Below are 9,813 nucleotides of genomic sequence, written 5' to 3' on the forward strand. Positions count from 1 at the left end.
AGGAATCGAACCCCGGTCCTTCAGCATAAGAATTCTCCATTATCGCCGTCAGGCTACAACTTCAATTGCGAAATATAGAAAATAAAGCTGTAATTCAAGATATAATAAAACTTTAATCATAAATATTTCAGAACCTATTATGTAGTTGCCACTATAATGATATATTTTCTTAAACTGCATGACAATATCTACACACATGCAAAGTTTCAACTAAATCGGTAACCCGAAGATCTTGCACTCTCCTTGTAAGTATTTAATATAATAGCAGCTGAATAGAACTAATTAATAGGTCATATTAAAAAATGCAGTTATTAAGTGAATTATTCGAAATATGTATTATATAAAAAATAAGTAAGTATCTTGCGGTTTACTCAAGTGAAAGCTTGATATTAAAGCGAAATTAGCTGATGTGGACAATACAAACTAAGAATTAACCTAAAACCGCTTTCCCATTTAGTCTATCCATAATTATCATACATCTCTACAGAAATTTGAGAATTATATTATTCTGAAGGGAAGTGTAATATTCATTAAATTAAACAAAGAATATTTAAGTATCTCGAATCTAAGAATCTTCTGCTCCCAAGTTACAGAAGACTTCATTTTTTCGAATTTCACGCTTTCCTGTGATAAATGTTAAAAATATCCGTCATTCGATACACAGTTGAACGCGTTTTTTCAGCCATGTTATCTTGTACGTTCGAAAATTCTATCTTCTTTATATTATTTTTTTATATTAATTCTTTAAATATTTTTTACGTCGTGTAAATTAAAATATTGTAAATTATATATTTTTTGTTTCATTTTTTATTAAGAAAAAGAATTTCTAATAATAGTTCATTCGTGTAATTATAATATTCTTCTTGATAACTTTTTTGTATTATAAACTTGGGTATAGCAAATTATAACTTTTTAATATTTCTGTAAGAAATATAATTTTCGATAATAGGTTCCTATCGTAATTTTAATATTCTTCTATCATTAACTATAGTATATTATAATTATATATTCATTTATATATTTAAAGTTTCGTAGAATTTTTTTTTAACATCCTGTATAATGTTCATGAATAAGATCGTTACACGACCGGAAACAAAGAAATTTTCTTGCGAGACAAAGGAGAATAAATATGTTGAATTCGTTGTATGAATTTTTTTGAGAACCTGTTGCTGAATAAATTTACATAATGTTATTTATAAATACTTTCGGGAGTCTAAAATTACGGAAGACAAAAATGATGAATTTATGTTTTTGATAATAAATACCTGAAAATAGATCAAATTGAGCTATAAATTATAGTTCAAATATAGACAAATAAGAAATATAGACAAATGATTCGTAATAAACGAAGTTAGAATTTTTGTAAATGAATATTTGATAAATCATGAAAAATCAATAACAATCTTCTCTAGTAAAAGTTGCAAAATTTAGGAGTCAGAATTCTATAGGAACAATAATTTTCATTCACAAATTAAATACCTCCAAGATATTGTTTTTATTATTCTGAATTAAATAATATTCATTTATTCTTCTTTCTTCCAGTCATAATATAAATTGTTTGATACAAAGAAAGAATCTTCAACAAAAATTTTATCAAAATATATAATGTTCTAATTAATAATAATTAATTAGTAATTAATTATGTGCCGATTAAAACTGACAGACAGATTTATTAATACATATATATATATATATATATATATATATATATATATATAATTATAACAAATTTATATTTTAGATTTCACTGTATTTAGATATTTATATTATATTAATATCTATTTCAAATTTAAGTAAATATACTAAAATAAAAAGTTTTAAATTTGATTTAGAAGTTTTTATTTAGTGACTTGTTCTTTGTACTGATCGTAATAACTACTTAAATTGGATTCTGTCATACTATGATTCATATATTTATTCCAATGAAACAGATATGGAGTTACACATACATACGTATGCATTACCCAAGCAAATTCATAGATTACTGAATTGTTCAATATTAGAAACGCGATAAAATAACCAGTTTAAAGATTAGTGATTTCGTAACGTATACCAGGTAACACGATTTAATTAAATGCAACAATTTTTCCTCCTCTCCATATCTCCCAATTAAAACTAAAAATGCTTCTCACGTTACTATTTAAGTCAATCTTGAAACCAAAAATCATTTTTACTAACAATCTCTGCTATTACATACATGTATAATATATATTACACGATATTTTAAATAAAAAACTAAATATTTATCACGAATACTATTAATAAAAATTAACCGCTATTATTGCAGGATAAGAATCAGCACTCGATAGCGAATTTATAAGATTTTTGTAACAGGATTTATAAGAATGATCAAAATTCGGAAAGGAAAAGGAAAAAATCGCAAAGGAGTTTATAAAATAGAAAAATTTCTTCAAACTGTTCATTCCAAGAACATTGACCAAGCAGTTTTCGCGTAATAATAATCGTACATGCAAGTAGTCCGTTTAACCGTCGCACGTTTTGCCCGCGTAACTGTCGTGTGGTTGATCATTTTTCCAATAACTTTTTTTTCTTTTCACACGAACCAATGAATCGAGCCTAATCGAAAAGAATGTCGAACAATTCCCGAAACATCTACTTGCCCTGATAAGTGTCGCAACCCTCCACCTGTGCGACGGTTAAGAGAGCACTGCCGTATTATGCACCGAAACGATGGCGTTACTGGAATACGTGGAAAAGATGTAAATGTAACGAGTTTGGGTAAAATATTAGTCGGATATATATATGTTCGTTGGACGTATAACGACTTAATTCAGACGATCACTATGATTAACACTAGTATCTAGAGGCTGTTTCGAAACGATCACTAAACTCGGTGGTAGTTAGTACCAACGTACCTGTTAGTATCAGCTTTAGGAATGACGATCTAAAGCGAAGTGAAAACGAAATTAAATAAGGACCCTAAATAGGAAGTTACTGTATATTGCATTTTGAATTGAAAAAATTAGAATGAATTATGGCTATTGCAAATATAAATATACGCACTCTAATATGACATTAAATTATTTTGGGATTTAGTTGAAAAATAAAAACGTTACATAGAAAGTTACTAGATAGTTACTAGTTAGTACAGTTACTATATATTACAGATGAATTTAAAGAAGTTATATTGCATCATAAGTACTGCAGATATAAGTATACCCATAAGTATATATTATAAGTATACCTATTGCAATGTAATATTAAACAATAATAAAATCAAATAAGCAATTAAAAGCTTAGTATAAAAAGTTACTATACAATACTTGAATTCGAAGAAACTATTATAAAAATTATAATTCTAAGTTTTTATAACTTTGAAAAGAATTTAAATTTGCTATATTACGTTAAATAAGTATAAAATATAAATATACGATAAATACGTGCGATACTGGATTGAAATTAAATTAAAGAAGAAATTAAAAAGTCAGTATAAAATATTATTTCATAACACTTTAAGTTTATAAAAATTCTTTTTAATTATAAGTATTATAAAGATATAATATGAAGTATCTTAAAGAATTATTGCAATTATGTCTGAAAATATGAGTGAAAAAACTAACATAATTTCATATTATTTGTAATGAACGTAAGAAATACAAATAACGCATACATTTTGATAATACTTTTGTTATCATTATAATAATGAAATTTCTAATTATATCCCTGGGAAGATATCTATTTAACACGAATAGCAGTGCAATATTTCGAAGAATTGCATGCGACGGTATTTCCATCGATCTACTGTGTTAATTCTCGTAAATATAGTCTTCTGAGAAAGATAGACCTTCGTTTCTGAACTTTTAAACAAAGTTGGAAATTTCTATTTACTTTTGATACGATAAATTTTGCGTTTAACTTCAAAAAAATTGTCCTGGTCCAAAAAATGTTAAAGTATGAACGATATTTTTGTAGAAAAATATACAAACTGAGATAAATATAAGGGACACAAATAGAATAAAATATGGAAATTTTCGAAAATAAGCAAATCGCAAAAAATATTGGAGATATACAAGACCACGAAAACATAAAACGTTGCGGTCAATAATAAAAAGAAAATAATAAGAAGAAAAGTTTTTGACATTCAAATATCAGTTTTATTTCCAGCTTAGTTTGGTACCCTGCATTTTACGAAAGTAATATTTAACTTATATTTTGCTGTTAATATTTAATAACAATTAAGTGCTATTTGAATAAATTGATGTATTGATAAATAAATAAAAATAATAGTAATTACATAAATAAATTTAAATAAATAGTAAACAAAAATAGCTTATTTTACTGATTTAAAAGTCATAAATATTCTACATAAAAGTATCCAACTTTATAAGAAAGAATATAAATTTTATAAGAAAAAATTCGACTTAAATACAGTTCTTTTTACTTCGAAATATCTTTAAATTGAAGTTTTATTTAAATATCGAATATCTGCAGAATACAACAAACATAAAAATATTTACGAGTATCTTCCAAGAGTAGTATCACGTGAATTTTAAATTAAAAGCTTTGAGAGAAAGCATCTCCAAAACTTTAGTTGCATATATAACAAAAAAATAATAATACAGAAGAATTTGGAAAGATGATACTTAAAAAAAGGACTCTGAAATTTATTTCAATACTCATTTATCATAACTATGTAATAGATACAATTTATCACTCAACAGCACCCTTCAGTCACCATGTGATAAAATTTTGAAGATCAATATTAATTAATATATCAAAATTAAGATAGTGCAATGGTGTGCGAGGTATCGAAATCGAATAATTCTACGTGTTAATTATTATGCGATTTCTTATTTACTGTTCAAAAAACCATCCTTGGCTTTATAGTAGAAAATCTTTGAACTCCTGCTCTCCTTTTAAGCTCTTCTTGTCGAGTGCAAAGGGTTAAATCCTAGATTAACTGTAGTTATAAATACCTCGATAGTCCTAAACATTAGATTTTATATAACAAATATTTTTAAACGACTAAAAGCAATTTTTATACTTTAACATAGCGGGTAAACTAGTATTAGCTGATATACTTGCTATATTTTATATTACCCCTTTCACGGCCATGAACCGATACACATACCTAAATAAAAATAACTAAACAAAAATGAATTCAAATGAATAAAAATAATCACCATACTATATGGTGAAAAGCATTAATAGAAGTTACCATTTTTATGCCTATAAATAATACGAGTGATATAATATATTCCCAGAATAAAAATAAATGGACAAAGATGAATCCAAATAAATAAAAATAAACCCTATAGCGTGAGCTGCCATTTTTATGGTTATAATCCTATACAACGAGTAAAATAGAAATAAATGAACACAATTTAATTTAAACGGATTAAAACAATCTTCGTAATATAAGGTGAGAAGCAAATTAGGAAAAAATTGAGTACGTTCTTTTAAATTACCTTTCCCACGACTATCAACATATATGGGTTTCAGACGAGACACTCTGTACTGAAGACTCATGAATATTTTCTTCAGCTTTTGAATATTTCAATATCTGAAATATTTCAATAGCTGGTCAATGCTATATTGAATGTGAAAAAGTGTTTAGTCTAACATGTTTTCCGGCGTAGAATGTATTTCAGACTAAAAGGGTTATGTATCCTTTGTTTGAAAGTTTTTAGCTAAATGGCAAGTAGTCTGCAAGCAATTTGAAGTGGCAAATTTTTAATAAATTATACTTAATAGCTTAATGATAATTTATGACAGAGTTATGTTAGTAGAAATAGAATAATAATTTTTAGCGATAGCTGTAATTTTAAAGGACGATTTTAATTTAAATAACGTTTAAAATAATTGCTAATCGTAAAAGACATAAATACCTTTTTATAGAGAATAAAAAACGACATGCATCAATGTTAGCAAATGAATAAAGATAATATAGAAATATGGAGTTTTTAATTTCATTTAATTCTTTACTACTTCTCTCCATTTTCTATAATTTTCAAATGCAACTGTTTGGAATTTGAGTACACTGCAAACGAAAAATTTAAAAGCACTGATATTTTTGAAAATATCTTTAAAATAATATTAAATAATTAGTAATTTACTCGACTATTATCTAATAAAAATTTAGCATACTTTGGATTATTTTTTTAAATAATCAAATGATAATATTACTCGAAGTAAATCACAGGCAATTTTCATAATTATTACCTAACTTTTTATTTATATTTTTAACCTTTGTATTAAAATTTTCATTTAATAATTATTATACTGTCTCAACTCAAACACTTGTCAGAGTCTTTATAGTTTGCTTCTTATTCTTTGATCTCTTCACGTGAAACTATTATGCCTTTATTCAACCATTAATAGATGTAACACGCTTGTTACGTAGAAAACTATCATAACATCATACTTATCATGAATTTTTGCAAGGTAATCTACTATTATGCAATACAAGGGTGTTCCAAAATTACCCAAAATGATTAGAATACGAAAATAAAGTACTTCGAAAATTTATGTTAAGAGACATAAAAATTGCAAATTGAGAAATTTATTAAAATTATTTAAGATTATTTAAGATTGTTTAAAACATGAATTGTTTAATCTACATATAATAGAAAATGGACATTGAGGTCTCTATTATTGCTAAACCATACATTATTCAAACTGTAAAAAGATGTTAATTATCTAAGAATAACAATTTCATATAAAATACAGCAATATATTATTTAACATAATATTTAAAAATAACGAAATGTACTCGGGAGTTATGAAATTGAGAAATTACAAGAGGAAAATATATAGTTTATTTCATTATTAATTTATCATGTATAGTCTATTCTCTTTAAAATTAATTAATAAAAATAAGACCTCAAGCTATTAAAAATATAAAAATGTCATTTGTTTAAACGATATTTTGCAAAAAAGATGAAGTATACCATAAAACTTCAAAATTGTTAAAATTAACAAAAACTACTGGCGAGAAATCGTATAAATGGAAATCTTCCGTCGCTTTCACGAAAAAATTGATAAGATTTCAATCGTAAATGTTAATTAAATGAGCTGAAACGTTTTTCTTGCTGATTTAAACCTTAGAAATTTCCTGAAATAATCTATAACCTTTTTAACAAATTTTTATTTTAATTTGTTGAAATAAAAAGATATATGAATAGATATTATCAGTATATTTATTAACATTTTTTAATTAATCTTCTAGTCTATACGCTATTTTTCACACATTTTGAAATAATGTTTCACGTGGAAATGTTTATGGAGATTAATGAGAATAAATAAGAATAAACAAAACTTACTATTCACTATTTTACTATTTTGCAATTACAAGAAAAGAAATAACTTTGTTTTCAGAATCTAAAGATATTTCTGAAGAAACTGCTAATTATTGATAAAAACTCACGAAAATATTTATAACTGAATAATAATACTTGAACTTAATGAAATTACAAAAGTGCTGTTAATAAAGTAAATAAAATGAGAAAAATACATCTAATAGGATTAACCGAATTAAAAAATTTAATCAACTGTATTAGAAAATGTAATTAATAAAATAATTAAAGAGCATAAAATAAAATTAACCAAATATAATTTATGAAATCAATTAAGTCAGAATAATGCTGGCACACCGGTTGAATTAGTAACAAGGTTTCAAGCAAAAGATGTTATTAATATCATCTCTGATTTATTTCCAAATATAAATAAATTATTTCATATTTTGAACTATTTTTTGTTTTAGATAAATTATTTAATAAATTAATGTATTTAATATTCTTCTGTATAAGCAAATCATTTATACTAAATGAATTTTCAACTTGGATTTCACCGATTACAAAATCGCAAGAAAAAATTTCATTTCATATCTCTGATTTATTTTTCTACCTACAGTCATATCCCACGTAGTCGTGTCATACTAATTTGATTTGAAATAATTTTGAAACGAACATCGTATTCAAGATACAATTTTTTTGCCGCTTTCCGATTCTATACTCTATAAAAATTCATATAAAGAAATATAAAAATCCAAAACTGTTTGCACAGACCTATACCATATTAAAAAATGTAACTACCTTTCCAACTTGATACTAAAAAGAAAAAAAAGAAAAAAATGCAACGAACGGTGCAGTTAATACGATTAATAAATAAAAAGGTAAGATCAAAATCTTATTTGATTTGAAATATCTATAGTCTATGCGTCACTGCTATTGCTTCTTCGCGATAATAACTGTATTCATAGGTTCATGAGCATTATGAAGTACGTGCCTCTAGCGTAAAATGTATGCTGCATAATAAGATCATCAACGTGGGTCATCGGTAATCTACGCAGCGTTAACGAGAAGACATAGAAAATCGAAGCGACGTATATAATGTGTTCAAATGTACAATATTAGAAAATATTTGATAATATATATGCTTTCACATCTTTCCTACTTTCAAATTTATTACCTTATGGAAGTCTCACATTAGAATGTTGAATCTGAAATACCTTAATAGTCTTTAATATCGTTTCCTCAGAAAAACTTTTCCATTTATTTTTAATATATTTCTGTTCCCATTAATATTTATATGAATATTATATTTATTATTATATTAATATTACATTTGAAGTACCTCAATAGTGTTTAATATTATTTTGATACAAAATTTTTTAATTTGAATACCTATTTCTATTTTGTTTTTATTTAATATAATGTATTTCTGATTTTAATATCACGTTTTGATTATTAATGGTGTTAATAAATGATTTTTTTATCGTTTTAGTGGTTTTTATATAATTTCATTTAAAAAATAAAAGTAAGATATTTTTATTTCCATCATGAGACATGATAATTTTTAAATTAAAATACAGTTTTATACTGTAAATAACATGAATTTAAAAAATGGCATGAGCACACAGATATGGGTTTCAGAAATGATATTCCTGATAAGTATAATACATTCACAAAATAATTCAATCTTGCCATTTCTACTGTCTCAGTGATACAAAACATGAATTTTTTATGCATGTGTATGTTAAAAAAGACAAGAACATGTTATTTCAATGCAAATTACATAATTTCTGAACTTCCATGTAATATTTAATAGAGCTTCTACAGATTCAGTGTTAGAATATCTGTTATGATACAAACTCTTCTAGGAAAATTCTGAATCTAAATAAGACTTGAAACATAATTCATTCGCAATATTATTTATACCTTTAAATACTAAATTGCGTAAATAAAATGACCTAAGACCGCATGAAGTATAATTCAGACATCATTACTTGCAGCTTTGAGCATTTAAGGTAATCTTTCCAAAATAAAACACTTAATTACTTACATTACCATTAAAAGTGCAAGGAGGCACCTAAAACAAAATTTTTTAAACTGGAACCTTACATTGATTAATACGATATTTTAATATTCTATGAAATACGTATTAAAATTTTTCAATTATCACAGCAGTTAATTTCAAGTATTACATATACTTGTAAAATATTTATTCGAAAGACATATCTTTCCTAAACAAATTTCAACCTTCCCTATTAAGAAAAATAAATAAATAAATAAAATAAATATATTTAAAAAATATCAGCTACGTGTCTTCAAAAAATGATCACATTTTTTCTTAAAAATAAAAACCAACATAACTACCTCCTTCATCACACTGATTTTTCGTCGCAAGGCATGTACAAATTTTTTCCCTAGGCATATAACGCTTAAAAATCCTGTAAAAGACCAATAGTTTACTTTTCATTAAAAATGGAGGAAGACCAAGAGGATATCTTACAAAGCGTAAATAATTCACCGGTCAAACAAAAAAAAAAAAAAAAAAAAAAAAAGAAAAAAA

The 9,813-nt window shown here is 25.2% G+C and overlaps 1 protein-coding gene across 7 annotated transcripts in view; it reads right to left on the minus strand.

Annotated features, from left to right (window-relative positions):
* Positions 1–9,813, minus strand: part of Smr (nuclear receptor corepressor smrter) — a 93,914-nt gene that overhangs the window by 71,362 nt on the left and 12,739 nt on the right. The window contains exon 1 of one of the 7 annotated variants that reach the window (XM_017908788.1): positions 9,618–9,660. The exons of the other annotated variants lie outside the window; for them this stretch is intronic. The gene's annotated coding sequence lies outside the window, so the exon portion shown is untranslated. Of the gene's footprint in view, positions 1–9,617; positions 9,661–9,813 lie in introns of those variants that run through there. 7 annotated transcript variants of the gene reach the window in all.

Source organism: Eufriesea mexicana, unplaced genomic scaffold (assembly GCF_001483705.2).
Source record: "Eufriesea mexicana isolate 0111107269 unplaced genomic scaffold, ASM148370v2 scaffold12808, whole genome shotgun sequence".
Taxonomy (NCBI): domain Eukaryota; kingdom Metazoa; phylum Arthropoda; class Insecta; order Hymenoptera; family Apidae; genus Eufriesea; species Eufriesea mexicana.